General features: G+C 42.3%; 1 protein-coding gene across 48 annotated transcripts in view; it reads left to right on the top strand.

Annotated features, from left to right (window-relative positions):
* The window catches only part of ADGRL3 (adhesion G protein-coupled receptor L3), a 385,183-nt gene that overhangs the window by 67,885 nt on the left and 296,345 nt on the right, over positions 1-20,953 (top strand). For 47 of the 48 annotated variants that reach the window (XR_010472325.1, XR_010472327.1, XR_010472324.1 and 44 more), the window contains exon 2: positions 7,163-7,228. The exons of the other annotated variant lie outside the window; for it this stretch is intronic. The gene's annotated coding sequence lies outside the window, so the exon portion shown is untranslated. The remainder of the gene's footprint in view (positions 1-7,162; positions 7,229-20,953) is intronic. 48 annotated transcript variants of the gene reach the window in all.

Below are 20,953 nucleotides of genomic sequence, written 5' to 3'. Positions count from 1 at the left end.
TATGTCCTAAGTTTGGATTCTGGTGTCTGGTGGGATTTTTGCTTTGTGTGTGTTGTTTTGGTAAGGATTGGAATGGTTCTAGGGTTGTGTAGTGCTATGCATTTTATGGCACATTTAAATGTCTATAACATAAATAGCTTTCCCATCAGAAGGCATAAATGTCAGCCTATTGACACATTATAAAGACACAAATGGAATGTAGCCTGGCAGACTGGTGCTGGTTTTGAGATTTAATAGTACATCTGTATCATTTATCCCAGTGGGAAATAACACAGGATGTTGCCTTGTAATTTTTTACTACTGTATAATAAAATGTAACCATAATAAATAGTGCCTAAGCAAGTAATGCAGCAGATTCTGGATTTTGTCCAGTGTGTCTTTACCACTTATCTTGGGTTAGTTTTGCCTCCTCAGTGTCAGGCAACGTACAGTTTTGAGTGGATATGAACTGAATGTGGATCTTTAACGTGTACTGTATGTCATCTGTAGAAACCCTCCTGTGCCAAATGCCTCCCAGCTCTTCGTCAGCTGGCGTTAGCACTGTTAGCAACTTCATTCCTCTTTAAACCATCTTCTATTGACCTGTCCTTTAAAGGGTCTGTTCTGCATTTCCAGAATGTCTTTGCAGGCTGATTGCTTTTCCACTTGTCCTGTGTTACAGTGTTATGTGCCTTTTGATAAAAACTCAATATTTCCTCAAAGAGTTATCAAATTCATGCCAGTTGAGAATAGGGATGTCGTGGGTTTATGCTGTTTGAATTTAACTCATTGCATGTTTGCATGGGGCATCTTGCAGACCTTTTGGCACACTGGGGAGATGCCATGTCCTGCCTGGTGCCGGTCCTTCACACTCTGCAGTATCTGGGCTGCCCCGTCACTGCAGGCTGGGATGGTTTATTAAAGCCATGAGAGGTCTGAGAAGTACTTGGCACCCATTTAGGCACTTCCGCAAGGGCCCAGTAATGCAGAAGGGCTTTCTCACATCTGGCCTGTGATGTTCCAAGCAAAATAAAAATAGGAAAACATTATTCTGTGCGTATGAGAGTACCGCAAATTTGTAAAAAGTAAATTAACATAGAAATGAGGGAGGCTTTTGATTCATTAAGTAAATTCAACAGACTGTGTCATTTCCTTGATTTTCATTTTAATTAGGATTATCTCCTAAGGTCTTTGGTGGGAATTTACATGCAACAGAAGACCGTGGTCAGCAGCGTGCCAGTGTAACAGCCTGTACTTGCAGAAATCCAGCTGTGGCATGGATAGCTGGGACGAGATTTGGCAGGACCACAGGCTGCCTTCTCCTCTGGTGTTAAATGCCTTGTCGGTGCAGGGAGCCCTCTGGCTTTTCCACTGCCAGGATTCACGTAGCTGCTTGGTTGCTTGGGACCAATATATTGCTGGGGGGAAAAAAAAATTAAAAAAAAAAAAAAAAAATTACCTGGGCTGCCAGCTTGAAATAATGGCTGTTTTCTGCTCCATAGCCAGGCAGAAAAGTCTGGCTTAACCCCAGCAGCTCTTGGTCCCAACAACTGGGACCTAGAGCCGGTCGAGACAAAAAGAAGCTGACCTTTTCCTCCGCCAACTCAATCTGTTTCACAGAAGTGTATGGGTTTGGATGAAGTTTTCAGAGGTTCTGTTTGATAGATTAGAAGTGGAAAATGAGGGAAGGGAGCCAGGCAGTTGTATAGGAAGGCGAGCAGCATCCCCGCAGCCTTGGAGGAGAGGCTATGAGGTTTGAGTGCATGTTCTGTATGATGCAGAGCAGAAGCACAACTCTAACACCTTGAGTCAACGGTGCTGTCCTACCACTGCCCTATGTCCTCTTTTCTCTTTTTTTTTTTTTTTTAATGATTTCATTGTTTAAAAGTCTCTTTCTTGTTGCACCGAGGCGGGGGGCGGGGGGAAGTGTTTGGAAACTGTTACAAAACCAAATTAATATTTTTGCTTTGGTTGCTAGAAGTATTTATGAGCAGACAAATTTCACCATGGAAATTAGAGTCATTTGCAAACTTGATGAGCACTTTATTGTGATTGTTTTTCTCTATCTAAAATAGATGTATTCTTACGAAAATTTCCATATAATGTGTAGGTGAAAATTCAGCTTGCAGTTTTCTACCTTAGTGGAAAGGATGTGATTGTTCCAAAATACACGAAATGTGAATGTTTTGCTGTTAATTACAGGCGAACAAAGTTTCATCCACGTGGGCCTTACAACAGCAAGTATCTGGTGTAGACTTTAAGCTTTAGCTTCTTGTACACTCAAATAACAGATTTGAAAGCCATTAGGCATATGAACAAGAAGAAAATGGAGACAGAAGGCAAAAAATGCTGAAGGGAAAATCCTCCTGAAAGCCTACAAAGCATTTTCAAGCTTACGGAAACAACCTGCTCCGTTCTGTTACACAGAAGTGTTAAAAGGAGAGCAGGCGACCCTGCTCCCTCCAACCATTCATCTGTTATGTCTGCGATGTATTTAGACTGAATCCTTGCCCAGATGCTGTGGATCTGTCAGTTCCATGGGAAATTAATGGGATTTTACCGTTTGCTTTGAGGAAGGGAGGACTGGACTTTCTCGCGCTGTCTTTGGCAGGAAGGAGCGAAGAGCTTTCCTGTCTGCTTGCTTTAACTACGGCGTCTTTTTGAGCCTTTTTGCAAGATAGCCTAATTTGTGTTACTGCCATATACCGTGTTGGAATATTACGGAAGTTAATGTACAGTGCTTTGATACACAACCATAATGTCAGACTCTAATCTTTTTTAAATGGTAAACCAAAGGCATTCATAATACAAGTTGCAGTGAATTGCCTGTAATTCTTGCCAGAGATTCGTTTAGCATTGCCTTTAATATTTTATGGACTGAAGTTGTTTGCAAAGATGAAAAGCTGCACTCACTTTGCACACTTGTGCGGTGTCCTCTCCCCTTGCAAAGCGTGACAGAAACACTCTCTTGCAGATTAATTCTATGGCAGGAGGTTTTATACCAGTTATACCGTCCTGGAAATGTTTTTCTAGTGATCAGTGAAAACTAGATCAGATTTATGGCGTCATAACTGAGCCGGGTAGTTAGAAATCTAACCTTTTGTAATATCACTAGTCGCATATTAATATTTTTAAGTATCTAAAACACATATGAATGGCGTAGGAGGTTTTGACTTTAAATGTTACTATAGAGATTTGGCTGTACATAATGCCATTAAAACAGAAGAGTACAAGATAAAATGATCTATTTGCAATTATAATTATGCATATGGAGATTGACCATTCCTTAAAAAATTGGAAGTGTGAAGTGGAGAAGGGCGCTTGAGCAATCACTCTCTGTTGAAAGCATTGATGGAAGAATAAAAAAATGTAGGGGGATCAATTTGGCAGTAATGTGTGCAGAAAGCATGGGAAGTATTTCTTTGGAAGGTGAAGGTAACTCTTGTGCTGTCGTGGTTATCTTCGCTTGCAGAGACACCACAAAAATGCATTATCCACCACGGAACAGCAAGTAACGCTATGAACCACTTTGTCTGCTCTTGACACTTGATAAATCAAGTTGATCAGGTTGGTATTGAAGTGTCAGCATGGCCTCAGAAATGCTCCATGGAGGAGGTGGACTTTGTTCTAGCTCTGGTGGTGGCCCTGTCTTTGACCTTGAACATGTATTTTTTGTCTCCTTGCCTTCCTTTCTGCTACTCCTTGATTGTCTTGTCTTCTCAGAGGATGAGCTCTTCAGGAAAGAGATTTCTTTGCATTGTGCTCTGTGAACAATGAAGTCTGAGCCTAGCCGAAGCCTCTGGGGGCTTCTCTAACACAAATTATAATTGTTAGCTTTAATTACTGGCATCAAAAGAGCTTGGTAATGGGGGATGGCGATGTGCAGGGTTTGGAGAGAACTGTAGGGTGCATGTTAATTAAGTCACCATCAGTGAAAGCTGCTGATGCGGTTTCATAACACCCAGGAGTGATGCTGTGCTGCTCCGGATGGGTTTTCGTCTCCAAAAGCACAACACCGGTTGCTCACTTCTCTACTTGAACAGAGCCAGAAATGGGGTGCTTGATATATTTTAGCAAATGAGACATTTTCACAAGCCTCCTGCTGGTTGCCTAAACCTTTCTGTTATTTTTGTGGGTCCCTGTGCCGTGATCATTAACAAGTGAAGTTGGACCGCATGGTGTTTGCAGCAGACAGCTGCTCAAGGGTGAGTCAGTGCACCTCGATGGATTCACCTCCCAGCCTTTGCTGTTGCGGAACAGAAAGTGTTTATTGTCGCTCTCCCAAATATCAGCTTCTGTTTTGGCAGGGAGGTGAAGTAGCATGCTGGTTTGCAGATTAATTGCCCTTCTTCTGGCAACTAGTGATGCTGAGCAGGATGCCTGTGTCCTATTTGGGTGGATGGATTACTCATCATAGCAGAGGAGATGGAAACAGGGGGTGTTTCAAAAAGATGGACCAAATTTCAAAGATATAGTGATTTCAAATTGGGTCCATCTTTTTGAAACCCTGTATTTCTTCTCCCAAGTAGCAAGTGACACGATGAGAGGAAACGGCCTCAGGGGACTTTTAAATGTGAACAATTTCTTCCTCAGAAGGATTGTCAGGCACTAGAACAGGCTGCCCAAGGACAGTGGTGGAGTCACCATCCCTGGAGGGGTTGAACATACGCAGAGATGAGATTTTCATGGATATCGGTTAGTGCCAGCGTTGGGTTAATGGTTGGACTCAATGATCTTGAGGGTCTCTTCCAATCAAAATGGTTCTATGATTTTGATTCTGTTTAGCTGTGTGAACACCAGCAGTCACATTAGTAAGAGATGGCTGTGTTCAAGTGTATATGCCATTTATTTATCATTAATCCATACAGGTAGAGCTCCAGGGTAACATGGGATGGAGCAAGAGGAAGGAGGTGATAGGACATCTCCATCAGCATCTTAAGTGAAACCACTTGCTCAGTTGTACAGGCAGTGTACAACTGGGTAAGAACTAGGGTGAGAAACGCCAAATGCTTTCTGAGAAGAAGGTTTTAGAAAGGAGCAGGTTAGTTGATTGGTGTGGAAAGGAGTAAAAGAAAATAAAAAGGACCCTCCCTTTCATGTGGGGCAGGTGCCATACTGCTGGGAGTGTTAACAGGAGTTGGAGGTAAAGCAGCATCTCCTTCTCTAATATTTATTCTAAATTTTGGGCATTAGCTGAGTCCAAATCCCTCTGGTTGCTGCAGTACACTCACTGCCAGTGAGCAATGCCTCTTGAGCAAGTATTTTGCAAGATCTTTGCTGTGCAGGAATCCCTGTATTATTCCCTTCTGAAAAGGAAATAAGAACAAGAATTCTCCAAACCACATCTGCAATCTGCAGAGAAATAGCATATGGCAGAGGCCAACTCAAGGTTATACACCAGGCATTTGGCAAAGGAAGGCAAGAAAGATTTACCAGTCAGTACACTCACACTCTGATAAAATAAAGGTGAGCTGGGAGGAGAGCATGTGCCGAATCCCAAAATGACACAGAAGAGCCATAAACTACTGTATGTTGTGCTATCTTTAGCCCTTTATGCTCCAAGCAGAAGCGAAATCCAGGGTGTCATAAATAAAACAAAAATCTTGTTTTAATTTCATTTAAAAAGCTGTTGCAAGGTAACAGGGTAACAAGAATTAACTTCTTCAGAGTGGGCAAACCATAATTCCTTTACTCTGTAATGCAGCCATCATATCAGAGTTATTGTCCAAAAGCTTCTTGGAACCAGGTGGAGGTTTTGCTATAAAACACAAGCAGAGTAGTCTATACAAATGGCATTTTTCATAGAAATAAGGTATATGGATGCCCTCATGAGGTGTTGCCTGGTCTGCTCTGCACTTGTAAAACTGTGTTTTCCTACTGAAACTATGTATTTTTTATCAAAATCCAAGGCTGAAAACAACTAACATCTGGAGACTTTTTCATTTGTACAGTGAGAAATAATAGCTGGTCTTGCCCTGAGTTTGCTTGTAGATTTCTTAGATGGTCCAAAACCCATTTATTGCTTAGAGAAGTGATTTTGCTGACAGGCAGCCTGGAATAGTTATCTTTTTTTATTCCAGAGCATCCATACTTGCCCATTATAGAGAAATCACTCAAAAAGCAGCACACATGCTGGACTCTCAAGCCTTGTTTTAAGTTTTAATTTACTTGTCTGCCTTCCAGGGTTACTGGCTAGAAGTGATTGCTCCTTTAGTACATAAATAAGATGAATTATGCGTTGGGGACCAATGCCTCAGCCTCCTTCCTTTCATATTCCCAGGGAAGCACCTGCTGAGGAGCATGCAGAACTGGAGTGAAATTTTCTTTTTTTGTGCATCAAAGATTAAATTAAATGCAGGCAGGAGGATTCAGTGCTAATCCCCTCATGTGGGTTTTTTATTTTCTAATTGTTTAAATGGGGCAGGATGGCGCCTCAGGGTCCTGCGCCATCCGGCTTGACTCTGACAAATCTGATTCCCACCTAAGTTTCATCTGGAGCAATCCCAACTGTGAGGAGCAATTTTTCATGTGTTGTAGTTAGTCCTAATAAAACCGGTGCTTCCAGGAGGCTGACCTGAATCCATGCATTTCATACTTTTGTCAATTAATGTTACATTTAGTGTCTAACACTATATTTAGAAGAAAATACTGAAGATATAAGGGGACGGAGGAAATTCAAGGTGTAACTGCTGAGGAACAGGAATTAACATTCTTATAATCATAGTTGATTTGTTCTTTTCAAATGAAGGTTTTCTGTATTATTCTGGTGTAGGAACCTCTAAAAATCTCTGGTAAATCCTCTAGTATAAGAATAATTTAGCCAGATCATATTGAAGTCTGCTGTCATGAAGAGATATTCGTGTACCTGCACAAGTGTTCTATAACTACTTTTATCTCTAAGAATGTTTTTTTATTTGGCAGCTTCCACTGTTTTGTGTTTGTTGTTTTTTTTTTTCCCAACCATTGTTGGTTATGTGCTAGTACTGTCTTCCCATAATGAGATGTGCTGTGTAGAGATTAAAAATTCTTACAGGCTTTTAAAAATCAGATCTGTTGACCAAAACCAGTTATTCATTGCTGTATCTGCAGTTGCACATATAGCAGAAAGTTCATGAGTGCCTAGTAAGTCCTCAGAGGCAAATATACATGTTTTTTTAATTATATTTTTTCTTTTTGTTTCCAGAAATGCTGAATTCAGTACTCTGCAAAAATCACGTGTGGATTTTTAGCACTTGAAGAACAAGAAAAGGTAATTACTGGACCATATAGCCTAGCCTCATTTGTTAGCTGTGCTGAAATATTAAACTGCTCGACCTAAGCCTGCAGCTCCATCTTTGTGTATGGGTTTTGTGTATTTTCAGTTATGCAGTTTCTTGAGAATATTCCTTTTTGGAAAGGGAGCATGGGAGCAAAAGCAGCAAAGTGTGAAAATGCTGAAGCAAAATGGTAGGGAATAGCACACTGTTAATTTTTTCAGTGTATGTTAGATGTGAAAAAGGTAAAAGAAGGTGGAAAAGAAAATTAAGATTTATACATACCAACAGAAAAGGCTGTGGAGTTCTTCATATTTGCAAGCCTGACTGGCAGAGCCAGTGGGCAAGTGTGGAAGGAGGTTGAGTGTTCCTCCTTGTTACAGCAGCTCCTTGTGTTTGGGTGACTGAGTCACTTGTGGGGCACTGTGTCCTGCCACTGGATTGTGAGCTGCTGGTGAGCCTGCCCTTGCCATTGCCTCTCCTTGTCTTCCTGGGTCGTGACATTTTGCTTGGGCAATACACCTCGACATGGCTGCAGCTCAGTTACTGGTGTTAAACAAAATGCCGTTCATCAGACTTGCATGACCTGCTTTGCCAGGGGCTGCATCTGGAAAGAGCGGGCTCTGAAAGGCAACAAGGAAAGCGCTGCCACTCCGCGCGCTGCTGTCTCCTGCATTTTCTCCCCACTTCTTTCCAAGGCTGAGAAGCAGGACCTCATGTGGTTTTTTCATTGTGCTACTTTCTGGAGTCAAGTGATGTAGAAGTTGAGCAAGGGGAACATGGTCCTGTTCAACTGATACATCCTTCCAGCTGTACAGTGATCCAGAGGAGCGACCAGGACCCTGCATTTGCCTCAAAGCCTGTGCACAGCTTCATTATGACTGTGGGTAACCCAGAGGGATCTAGAGCCTTGCAGTTACTTTTTGTAATAATTAATATAATAACTTCAAAGTGAGATGTATGTAGATGCCACAGTATGGACAGCAAATGGAAATATATAACGTGAAGGTCTGTACATTTGAATATATAGTAAAGCAAGCGTAGAGAGATTTGAAAACGCAGATGTGAAGAGGTGCAGGGAGGAAATGTTGCAGGGGTTGGGAAAGCTTCTCTATGAACATGCAACATGTTCTTATGAGACACTTAATTTCATTGCTTGGGTTGGGAAAATGCATATGAGTGACACCTTGTGTTCATGTGCACTTTGGAGGTAGGATGTAAACCAAGGTGACAAAAATAAGTCATAGGGTGGACCAATGCTGCCGCTTTTATGTATCAGCATTACAATTTGCTGGAAACCCATCAAAGGGAAATACTGTCTCAGTTCTTGGGAATGATGTTGAAACACACTAAAGGGGCTTAAATTGGAAATTTGCTCTGATCCTTCCTTTTTTTTTTTTGTGGTGGACTCTAGATGTGTGAATTTAATGCAAAATTATGACAGGAGGTGAAAAACAGCAGGTGGGGGGAGAAGCTCTAGGACCAAATAAACACTTGATCAAAATGCGTTTTTAGAGAACTACATTCTCCTGTAGTTTGGGTTCATGGTGTTTTAAATGACCTTCCGTGTGCTAATGAATACTATTTCTTTTGTTGGATCCTTCCATTAAGATTTACAGTGACACTTAAAACTCGTTAAAGCCTTGGGTCACCAACACTGGCTCATTTCTATGCCCTGGGACTGTCGCATTCGGGCACTTATCGTATGATAAGGGACTTATACAATTCATTGCTGTTGAGTATAAGTTGTTCTGTCCATGTCAAAAGAAGAGATGGAGAAATCCAATTTCTTTTAAATCATGAATTTTCCAGGGGGAATAATTGAAAAGTTTAATCCTGCAGATTACTGTGGGATGCAATATGTTGGCAAGGAGAAAGACTGTTCTGCGCTGTTGTGTTTCACTAGTATTTTGATTACTTGATGCTGTTTTATAAGAAGGTGAAATATTAGTCTAAGTTATCTGTGCAATTTAAAATTGTCTCCATGAATCCAGTTGTTTATGTTTATTTGTACTTTTGGTCCAGTGTAATGAGATTTGTAAAAAAACCAGTATGTATTTTTGCAAGTAAGAAAAAAAACTAAAAATACTCCAGACTGATCATGGCTAAGTGCTTTCCAAGGTCTTAGAGCAAAACTGCCCATGCTTTAATGCCACGTGGCTCAAGCAGGGGAATTATTCCCACTGGGTTCCTTAAAAGCCATAGACGTTGCTTTAAAGTTTAAGCATAAGCAATATCGTAAGTAGATACAGTAATATCTGTAGCAAGGAAGTGGCCACTTGCGTTGTTATATTTGATTAACTTGTCATTTTTATCAGCTGCTCCTGCTCTCTGAGCTCAGGGGGTTGCACACAACTTTTTTTTTTCCAGCTGGTGGAAGGATCCCACAGAGTCATTTAGCTCTGTCGGCCATAAAAGCAGGACAACCTCAAGCTCCCGAATTCCTCCAGCCCTGGATGCAGCAGCATCCGTTCAGTTGGTGGCCGGGCTGGGGACATGTCACACGTCCCTTTTCATCCTGTCAAAGAGATGTCACCTGCTTCATGTGTGCAATGTCACCTGAGAAAGGCTTTGTCCCATCTTCTGAGAGAGGTGACCCTGATGTGGGTGTTCAGATCCCCGAAATGGGGGATTTTTACAGATGGAGTAGATTTCACACCATGCTGTTGTCAGCATTTGTGAGGAGGGTTTGAAGCTTCCAAAACTGAGGTCGCGCTTTTATTCCCTGAGCAGCCAGGCTGATGGAAGAGATCTCAAAGCTCAAGGGCACAAGTAACACTCTTCTTTTGTACTTTGTGCCTTTTTTTTTTTTTTGTCTTTTTTAACTGGCTGGCCATGACATTAAGATTTCTAATTAATTTAAAAACCACAGGCAGTTGTAGAGAGTGAGCAATGTAATAACTGGGCCATGGGGCAGAGTAAAAGCACATCAATTATTCAGGCAGTCACTGCTGCTTATTCCCTTCCCGGAGCTGGGCTGGCTGTCAGCGTGTGTCAGCGCCGCCGCTAATGCCCTTCAAAATTTATGTGCATAAACAGTGGCCTTTTAAAATCCACATGAGGATCACTTCAGCATTTCCAACGATAGCTGCTAGGAGCATGCTCCGCCGGGGGGCTCTGACCGATGTTTTGGGTGCATAGTTCAAAAACCAGGATCTTGGCAGGCACTTCTACTGGAAGGCGTCAAGAATTTGCTCCTCAAGGAGACTGAGGGGTAGCCTGAGCCATGGGAAGGAAGAAACAGTACTGCTTTAAAATTCGGATGGTGTCTGGGAGTGTTCTCTCCAGGCAAGTAAAGACCAGCATTTCTGATAACGCGTTGTCTATTTTTGCGAAGTTCTGGAAGCGTGTGGTGCGAGGATGCCACGGGTGCCACCGGGGCTGGACCTTCTGTGGGTGCTCTGCAGGGATGACGAGCAGGAAACATCCTCCTCCTCTTCTTCTTCCTCCTCTTCCTCTTCACAGTTTGGCTTATAAGTGGACAAATTTGAAAATGCGGAAGCTTTTCTCAGTACGAAGAACAAAATTCCCCACACTGTGGTGATCGTCTTGCATGGGGACATGGCAAAGTCTCATGTCAGAGTTGCCACAGCGAGCAACACTGATTTCTGCACCCAAACAGCCAAGGGGGCTGAAAATTGCGGACACAGTTGGATTTTTCTGCTGTGGACTACAAGGAGAGCATGAAGCCTTATTTTCCTGGCTGGCTGGCATGGTTATCCCTGCTGCTGGACGCAACCACCTTGCTTTTTAAAAAGTGAACTGATAGGTGACAAAATAAAATGAGCCTCTCTAATTATGTGTTGTGCCAGCAAAAACAACCAGCTTTAGTTCGGAAAACACTGGCTGTAATTAACGGTGAAAGGCTTTCTTCTCTGCTCTCTGTAGCCATTTATGAATCACTTCTCCCCATGGAAACTTTTAAATCTGTCTTGCTGGGGAAACTGAGGAGAAACAGGTAAAATGGATTTGCTTTAATAGCTGTGGTTGTAACTTAAACACTTGCAATGATATTAAGATCTTTCTCCATTCATGTTGATCCTTGATGATATACCAGTCCAGGCTAAGACAGGATCAGCCTTCATTAAATGGAAGAAACTAAACTCCATTGACAAAGACTCTGGCTAAATGGGACCTTCATTGCTCTGAGAACAAGAATGCAATTAGCTGAAATGTTTGTTTACAAAATCTAATTCCTGGGGAGTATCTTAGATTGCTGCTTGTATCTCTTGGGCTTTTGTTGCCAAGGCTTGCAGCTTGACAGATTTTTGCAAAGCGCAGTTGTAGCACGTATAGAAGGGATGGGTCAAGCTTTCTGTGGTAAAGCTGAACCCAGCTGAAGAGCAAGGCCTGAGCTGCAGATGTGCTGGAGTTTATTCGTGCCTTCCCCCCCCTATCTGCAGCATAACTGCTGCAGTCCGGGTTTTTTCCCAGCTGTTTGTTTTTTTTGAGGGGAGGGCGTGTGTGTGTGTGTGTGTGTGTGTGTGTGTTCCTCTTCCCCCACCCCCCTTTCTTTGTAGGGGTTTTTGTGTGTATGTGGTTTTGGTTGGGGTTTTTTGTTTGTTTGGGGTTTTGTTTGTTTGTTTATTTTTGTTAAATTAAGACCAGTAACATAGTTGCATGGTTATGTTTAGGTGAAGCAGCAAACTACTGCAGGGCAGCATAAACTACTGCAGGGCTTACGGGACTGGGATGAGAAAACTGATCTTGACAAGAAGAGAATGGCTCACGCCACTTTTAGTAGCAGCTATGATCGAAGGGTTGGGGCTCGGGTGCTTCATCCTGCGCCTTTGCACAGGTGATGACATGCTGACGGCGGGGCTTCGATTTTCTTGCTGTATCAGGCTTGGAGTGTGAAGGATCAGGCATTGCAAGCATGTGTTGATACCAACAAAATAGCACATGTTAATTTGGAAGCATGTATTAATAATAAAACAGTTTGCGGGCTAGATCTAGCATGGTGGTGTTTATTAGCTCATTTCGTTACTCTGTGTGGTGGCTCTGCTTTCTTTGCAGTTCTTTCTTGTGGCTTCCTTGCAAATGCATGGGGTGTCTGGACTTACCTATCGGGGGCACTGGGCTAGTGCGCATTTCCTGGACACATTTGCCTCATGTGTCTGGTGGCAAACATTAAACATTTGCCAGGACAATGCAATTTCCTCCCCGTTTGCTGAATATAGGATATTAATGGAATAGTCAGTATAATCTGTTTGGTGATGGCTTGTAGTCATGTTAAATAATGGGGAACAGACTAATGAAGACCATCCAGTTGATGGATAAGGGTTACAATTTACCAGCGCTGCAGTAATTGAAATAAAACAAAGCTGCCTTTGCCTAATGGGCAGAGTTATACGCGACGTGCTGGTTTTTGATGGTGAGTCGTGGAGTGAGTTCAGGGAAGCGAACGGAGCTGGTGAGGGGGCTGGAGCAGAAGTGTGGTGGGTAGTGTCTGGAGAGACCTGGGGGGTTCAGCCTGGAGAAAAGGAGGCTGAGTGGAGACCTTATCGCTCTCTGCAATCACAGAATCATAGAATAATTTGGGTTGGAAGGGACCTTCAGAGCTCATCTAGGGTGGTTTACCCAGAAAGGGTGGGAAATTTTCCTTGTAATTTCGCACCATTTGAAGAGTTTCTATCTCAAAAAAACCAAACAAACCATTTAGCCAGGTACATTCCTCAAGTAGATCGGGGCTGTCAATGGGGCCGCTGGTGGCTCTTCAGCACTTCTTGTCCCCATTGTCCCTGTCCCCTTGGGCATGGCAACTCCTCAAGGTCACCTCCCCAGGATGGAGGGACAGGAGGGTGGGACCCCTGGGTAACAGACAGGGCCCTCAGCCAATGAGATGCCCAGGCCCAGGGAGGCTTCTGGAGCAGCCTATGCTCACCACAGCCAGACCCAACCCAGCACAAAGTGGCACCAATGCCCAATCTCTTGAATGTCACTTGGAGCAGCCTCCTCACTGCATTGGGTCTGTGAGCAGAGCCCTCCCTTGAGACCAGGGACCCTCTGAGGAGACTTCCCATGATGGAGAGCCCTTGCCTGCTCCTTGGTGAGGGATTTTCTGCTGGAAATATGCTCGAGTGACCCTTGTGGGTCTTGCTGCCTCCTCTCACGCACGTGCTGCTCCCCAGCATCCCCTTTCCTCTGCCGGACAGCAAGATGGGAGTTGCAGTAGCTGATGCAGGGATTTGCTCCTTGGGATTTGGTGGTAATAGTGCATGTAAAACTCTGCTTTTTTCAGTGTCAGCACTGTAACTCACAAATGCTTTCCTAAATTTGTGAGAAGTGTGCCCAGTATGATGTGGTTATATTTGCCTGAGAGTCTATTCTCAAGACAGTACGTGGGCCTCTCTACTATGAAAACTAGTTGCACTATTAGGAGAAGATCCTGCTAACTTAATAAGATAATTTATTTGTGTCTGAAGAGTATATTTTTTTAAGGTGAAAGAAATCCTGAATGGTGCCAAATGGTATTGGAAATGTGTTGATCTTCCCTGCGCCTTCCTCTCTTCTCCCTGTGTCAAAACTCTTCAGGAAATAGGAAATATTTCATCAGATGGAGGCACATCATTGTGCAGCTCTTAACTGAACTGTGGGGGAATTCATCCTGCAGATGGCTTGAGGCAGATTTCATTTTTTTTTCCTTCCTGTGGGGTATTCAGTAGGAAGCAGTGTTGCCAACAAGGCTGTATACATTCAGGGTATAGAAAACCCAGGGGAATGAAAAGCAGCATGGCCAAGAGCATGTCCCTTTGTCCCTGCTCTGCCATGACTTTAGTGGCCATCCTGGTGCTATCAAGACTTTGGAGCAGATGGAGAGATTTGTTGCCCAGATCTGCCTTGTGGTGGAGGTGCGGATCATCTTTGTCTTCTTTGCGCTTCTTCAGATGGTTGCACCTCTATTAGGAGCTGAGCCTTGAAGTTTCGTACCAGCATGATTTGAATTAAGTCTAATTTAGACAAAAGTTTTAAGAGCTATCTCCCCACCTCCCATGCAAAATAAATTAGAGAGTTTAAATGCAGTGTGTCTGGCTTGGAAGCATTTCCCTGTGGTTTATTGCCTTGCTTTTATTGATGGGCTGCGTTTGCTCTCACACAAACCGATTAATCTGAACTTGATGATTTGTTTCGCAGAAGTTGTTTGCATAGGGATGAATGGTTTTTAAGGGGTGGAAACTTGAGTTCCACTCCCTGCAAAGTTTGTAGAGACTTGGATAATGTGGCCCTAGGCCAAGCTGAGAAGATGTAACCTGCCATGTAGCTGTAGGGAGAGCAGGAAGAGACACTAAATTACTGACAGGTTTGGAAAATTTCAGAGTGTCCCGCCAAAGCAAAATGATGGACCTTTTGAAAAATGTAGGATGATCTGGTTTTGCTTCTTAATTTCAAAAATATAAAAAAAATTGGAACAATCAATGCAATTACATTAAAATATGAAGGTATGCTAAGTACGGCATTAGATATGTATTTTTCCACTAAAAATACACCCCCAAGGAATTGTTCTATTTTTAAGATGAACTTGGTATTATGATAATGTAAAAGACGTCTATAATTTATAATTCCAGTTGGAGATGAAGAAATTTAACATGTCAGCTTCTCTATTCATTACTCCAACAGTCAAGACTAGCAGGCTGTTCCTTCACCTTTGCTGTCAATCATTTAGACAGACCAATTATGGATTCAGTTAAAAATATATGTATCAAAAGGGAAAATGCAGCAGAAGGAGGTTCAACATACTATATTTTTTTTTTTTAATGAGGTCTGTAAAGAGTACATTTAGTCCTATGTTTTATGAAGTTCATGGCCAAAACTCTCCTACTATTACTCTGGTCTTTCTGGAGGTGACATACGGACTAAGTTGTGAAGTGGTTCTCCGATGTTTTTGTGTTGGAAAAGAGCTGGTGACAGCTGACAGTCATTTCTTGTACTATTTAGAAACACTCATTGCCTGACATTAAAACAAAAAACAAAACAAAACAAAAAAGATAAAATCCCTATATTGGGATTAGGTCCTTGGTTGTGCGGAGCCGTTAATGAGAAAAAAGAGCATTCTGTCTGGGGTGTGATGGCTATTAATTCTAAGCATTTTTAGAGCTTTGAGCCTTAAGGTCTCCAGTGTAGCACCTCTTTAGCACTGATTTTAGATGGAACTGTTTCCTTTTAAGATGTAGGATATAATTGCATTGACCTCTGTTCGGCCAGTACTATATATTCAATGTTCTCTAAAAAAAAAATCCCCAGAACTGGAACTGGAAAATGAGATTCCTTACTTAGATGCATAAATATAGTTGTGGGCCTAGTAATCTTGTTTTAAAACTGCAGCATTCCTTTGGGGTAAGTTTATTATAATGAAATATACATGGTCAAACTTAAATATAGTTAACCTAATATGATCAGACTGATTTGGAGCAGAGGTAGGTCAACACTAAGTGCTTTTGAAAATCTCATCCCAGCTCTCTGGAGATTAAGGCTGCAAGTGCAGAGTATCAGCCTAAGTCATGCTGAAGAGGCAGAAGGGATGCTTCTCTGTGGAGCTTCTGTGCAGAGAGAGGCTTCGGTTGGAAAACAGGAGCACAAAACAGGCGGGAGGGGGAAGAAAGATCTGCAGCCAGATGGGGAGATATCCAGCTTTGCCCAAGGCATGAGGCTCGGAAGTTCACCAGCACAGTTGCATCTGTGACTCTCTTCTACCTGTGTTGTGTGCATATGGGTAGAGTTCCTGGTTTTGGGCGGTTAGGGGCATTGTCTCCTGTGTTTTGAGCTGTACTGCTGCACTGAGGGAGTACAAATCAAAAACTTGAAGCTGTCAGCCCTGGTTTTCTGTTTTACCTTTAAAAAAAGAAAAGGATTGTTGCAAAGTTGGCGTCCTTGGGATTTGTAGCACTGTCTGGAATCTCGCAGCATGAGAACTCATTTCCAGGGTAACGTTTTCATTTTAGTACTGAAAAGTGCAGTACTATTTTAAGTATTTGAGTAGAGTCTTGCTGTTGCACATGGGAAGAGGCTTCAGGGCTCTCCTCTTACATCTCCATGAATAGCGCCTGTGACTGATTTAGTTAAGGAGTTGAAAACGTAAGGTCTAGCAAGGCCACAGGAAGAGTATCAACAAGCTTTGCATGCGTGGCTTCCTACTGAAATAACTGGAGCTCTGATATTTTGAAGTGTTCTCCAAGGTCTGAGTTTAGCTCGTTGATTGTTTGGATGTGGTAAGACATTCAGCCAGTTCCAAGCTGCACAGCATCAGTCTCTTTATCATAGAATCAGAGAATAATTTTGGTTGCAAGAGACCCTTTAAGATCATAGAGTCCTCCTCTCCGTGCCAGCTGTGTTATCACAAGCCCCAGAGGAAGGCATTCTTGCCAGTCCCTATAATATTTAAAGAGTCACTTTGTCTCCCCATATAACTATAAGTAGTTTATCCAAGCGACAGGCTGATTTGCTGACATGACTTTCTTGTGAACCACGTGTTTGCAATTTGAAGAGCAGTCCCTGCTGTTAAAAAAAAAACAAAACACCAGCATAAGCAGTAAGGTTAGCCCTGAAACTGCAGCAGCATGGTGACTTTTGGAAAAGCACACATCTGCTTTACATGTAACGTGTGTGTGAGTTAAACCTCCTGGGTTGCTTTCTGTGATTGATGGTTTCACGCAGGAACAAACACATCTCAGTCAGTGAAGCTAAATCTAGTCATGCTTATCCTTTGAGACTGACTTTTGCAAGTCCACAATATATGGAGCCTGTAAAGGACTGGAAGGACATTTTGTGAGTGTGTGGTTATAACCTAAGGTAGGCCTGGTACTGGTATATAAGAAAAAAATGCTGCAAATGCTGGAGGCAGAGGACAGGAGAGAAGCAACACATCGAGTAAACAGGCAGGGTGGCCAGTGTTAAGAAAGGGATAGTTACGATAAGTGTAATGTGCAGAAGTCACAGTACATCAGCTGGTTAATCAGTGCCGAATGATTCGTATGCGTCTCAGCAGAGGTGAGTTCTAAGGAGGCTTGGAGGAGAACTGTGTTGTGGCTCTGCAGATTTGTACTCTTCACCTTCAGAAAGAGTGGCTCTGTGAAAAGCAGGAAGGTTATTCCTTCAGTACTGTTTTTCTTTTTTTCTTACTCTTTTTTCTTTATATTATCTGCAGTGAGACAGAATGATCATGGACGCAGATGCCACATTCTAAATGCTGTTTTTTAAACCAGCTGAGAATCTGGCCTGATAATTGGCACTCGCTTAGTACTTTCATCTTCAAAGTACTGTGCAAACGTTAATTAATTCTGCTGGGGAGCACACAGTGAGGTGCTGCTGGAACAGTTAGGCAGAAAGTGAAGCCAGGAGAGATGGCAAGGACAGCATCGCTGAGCTTGGGAGGTCTATACTTCTCTACGTAATTCAGCAAAGGGTCCCACAACAAGTGGTTTAGTAGCAAAAAAATCTCTTAGATGCCTGTATTTTCCATGCAGTGCTTCCAAAGACAGAGGGTATCTTGCCATTGTCCTGCTTACGGAGATAGTTGACCTGGGATTCCAGTGCCCGCAGCTGTCCCTTCAGGTGGGTTTGGGCTTGCAGGGACAGGTTTTGGCTTGACATTGCTGAACTTGCTCAGATGGAGCTGGGAGGAAGCTTTAAACTTCTTGCACAAATGGCAAATTTTAGAAGCTGTGCAGATGCATTTAGAAAAAGCATATTTCTTTTAGCTTTGGGTGAATAGGTAGATAAAGTGTTCCTGACTGCTGGTTTGCTTTCATTGAGATCCATAGGTACCTACTGATAGTTTTCTGAGTTGATGTTTCAAGTTGTTAAGGAGATGAGAAAAGAGAGATCATGATTGATGCAGTTACTTTCCCAGTGTATATTCTATGCATTTAAGATAGTAGAATTATATCTAGAGCTTCACTGTTTTAAGTTCACTTTCTTCCAAAGACTTCAGTAGATTAATGCGCTCAGAAATATTTCTTTCTAATCTCAAGATGCCTGTGTTTGTATGAAAGGCAAGACTAGCTCTCTGGAGGCTCACAAGCTATAATCATATGTTGATATGAAATTGTAGTGTTCCATCATATCTTACCGTCTTGGGTGCAAAAAAGTAAACAGAGTGAACCTTGATCAGAGAGGTTCGTGGTGAAGTCCCAAAGAAGAGAGAGGATTTTCAAGTAATTGGGATTTTGCTGTGTGATTTTAATTTTTTGGGCCCCTGTTGTTCCATCATTTCCTTTGGAGTAACTAAGAGTTGCATTAAATATTAAACAAACGGTGTGATGATTCATAAAGAGGGTCATGAGCTCCATATGTGAGTCAGAAATTTAATCTCCAGCTGGTTTCACTATAATCCATGTCATATGTCCAGGATCAGAGAACTCCACTGTCTTCGAATAATTAGTTAGTGATCAAAACAGGGAAAAAAAAAATCCATTGAAACAAGTTTCTTTTAGAAACGGCTGTTTCTTCAAAACTAAATTGCTTGTTAAAGCTCGTCAGTTTTAATGGCATTTTCTTCTGAGTGGAAGTAAGACAAAAATAATTTGGGAAATGTCAAAATGTCTTCTTGATATTTGCAGAATTGATAATATTTTTTAGTGTAAAATGACTTTCATTTAGAGTTGTAACTCTGTTTTAATAAGAAAAGAGAAAAGTGAGGCTTTTTGTTTTCATCTAATCTAACTACATTGATTAACCCAAGATGACTTTCCTTCTAGGATGTTGTTTCACCAAAAAGGAGAACTTGATTAGCTTTTTCCTGATATCCATATATAATTTTAATACTAGTTCAGGTTGGGGGGGTGGAGGGCAGAAATCTCCTAAATCTCCTATCCCTGTGCTGGGATGGTGGGATCTGGGAGGTGTAAGAGAGGTGGTGGGATGGGATCTGAGGGGTCCCTGGTCCAGCCCCACCAGCTAGAGTAGGACTGTTGTCTGCGTGAGACCAGCTCAGTGGTGGCTTTGTCCAGCTGTGTCTTAAAAACCTCCAAGGCTGGAGATACCACCATCTCTCTGATGATCAATCCTGGGGTACTGAATGCTTAAAATAAGAGAAATGTGTAGATTTGAGTAAGTTTTGGGGAAGAAAAACTAAGGCCCAGTTAAAAAGGTTACAAACAATAGTGTACTTAACTGCATTAAAAACATGCAATTATGGAAGCATGCAAGTGGTTTATGCAAACAGAAGTTTGGTATCTAATTGGAAATGACATAGCTGCAGGATATTGCTAGACATATGGCAGGCATGTAAATAGTTTGCTTGCACTTTTGTGACATCCTGGAAAGCTGTGTGTAAACTTTCTGAAGTGAAGGGAGAAAAGATGATTTCCTGGAAAAGAGAGTTTTCAAGAGAAATAATTGCTAATAAATAATCTGTCTTCCTCTGTGTCGAGGGTTAAGATTGCGGGGTGACAATAAAACCCTGGCAGATGTATTGTTAACCCCCTCTTCTCCCCCCACTTCCCCCTTTTTGCCCCTCCCTCTCCCCCCTTCCCACTCAGGACAGGTGATCGGGAGGGAAAGAAGGACAGAGAGAAGAGAGTTGGAAAAATTAACAATGTTTTAATAATGCTACTAATAAGAATAGAGAAAATAATACAAAATATACAAAACCAATCTTGAAAGTCTCAGCAACTGCAGAGCCGGCAACCAAAGTCCTGGATTGGACTCTGCAGCCAACCGGAGCTGGATTCAGTCTCTCACTAGGCCTGAGTTTGCAGGGACGACTAGCAAGGTCCTCTCCTAATGTCAGCCATAAGCAGAAGAGAAAAAGCAAAGGCAAAAAGGGACGAGATCCTCGTGATCTCCCACTTTTATATGAAGTATTCACGTGAATGGAATGTTATACACAGTTGGACAGTTTCTTAGTCACTTGTTTCTCGTCGCCCCTTTCGTGAGATGTCCATCTATGCTTATCAATAAGTTTGCATTCCATTGCTAGGTTTACCAAAACATGTGTCTGGTTCTCCAGGAAAATGCAGTTAATATGAAGGCTTTAGCTGACAGGCAGAATTCACTGAAAGAGAAACTTGTTTTTAACAAAACCAGGACACTCTGGAATGCCGAAGTTTTATTTTTGTGCTTGCTTAAAAGGCAGCCTCTAATCAGCCTGCGTTTTCTTGTTTGGCTGATGAGCTCCATGCAAGCTGGAGAAAGTGCTGATTGCATCATGTCGCTGACGATGTCACAGATCCGAGCGAGCTTTTCCATGGGACCTGCCTGCTGATTGCAGCAGAACCCCCTGGCAGATGCTTTGTGTCTACCAGTATTTAGGCAAGATGACAAAGAGGAGGGTAAACAGTTGAGTAATTCAAGAGGGAGCATCAGATTCCAGAATGTAAATTGGTATGCCAGTGGCCAAAACTCTTCATTCTTCCACCAAACCGAATGCAAGACTTGCCTGCATATCAGCTGTAGGGGTTGCTGCTATGCATAGTAACATTTAGCTTAATATCCTAGTGGAATGTAACACTGAGAGGCACTAATTTTGGCTTATTTTGCAAGCCACCAAATCCAACTAAATGTTCAACGCTGCTTTGTTAGTAGCTCATCATCATAGGTTTTGTTTTGCATCAAGTGATACTATCAAGGGCATAAAAATTCCCGGTCTCATGATAACTACTGCTGGTTCTCTTATTATCTAAAAGATACAGCAAGAGTAAACATTGAGTTGTGTTCTTGATTTCTGGATGGGTGTCCAGTGACTTCTTAAATAATTCTTGTGAAGTTTGCAGTGGGCCAAATTC

Source organism: Columba livia, chromosome 4 (assembly GCF_036013475.1).
Source record: "Columba livia isolate bColLiv1 breed racing homer chromosome 4, bColLiv1.pat.W.v2, whole genome shotgun sequence".
Lineage (NCBI taxonomy): Eukaryota > Metazoa > Chordata > Aves > Columbiformes > Columbidae > Columba > Columba livia.
Note: the sequence above shows the minus strand (reverse complement) of the source record. Positions and strands in the feature narration are given on the sequence as shown.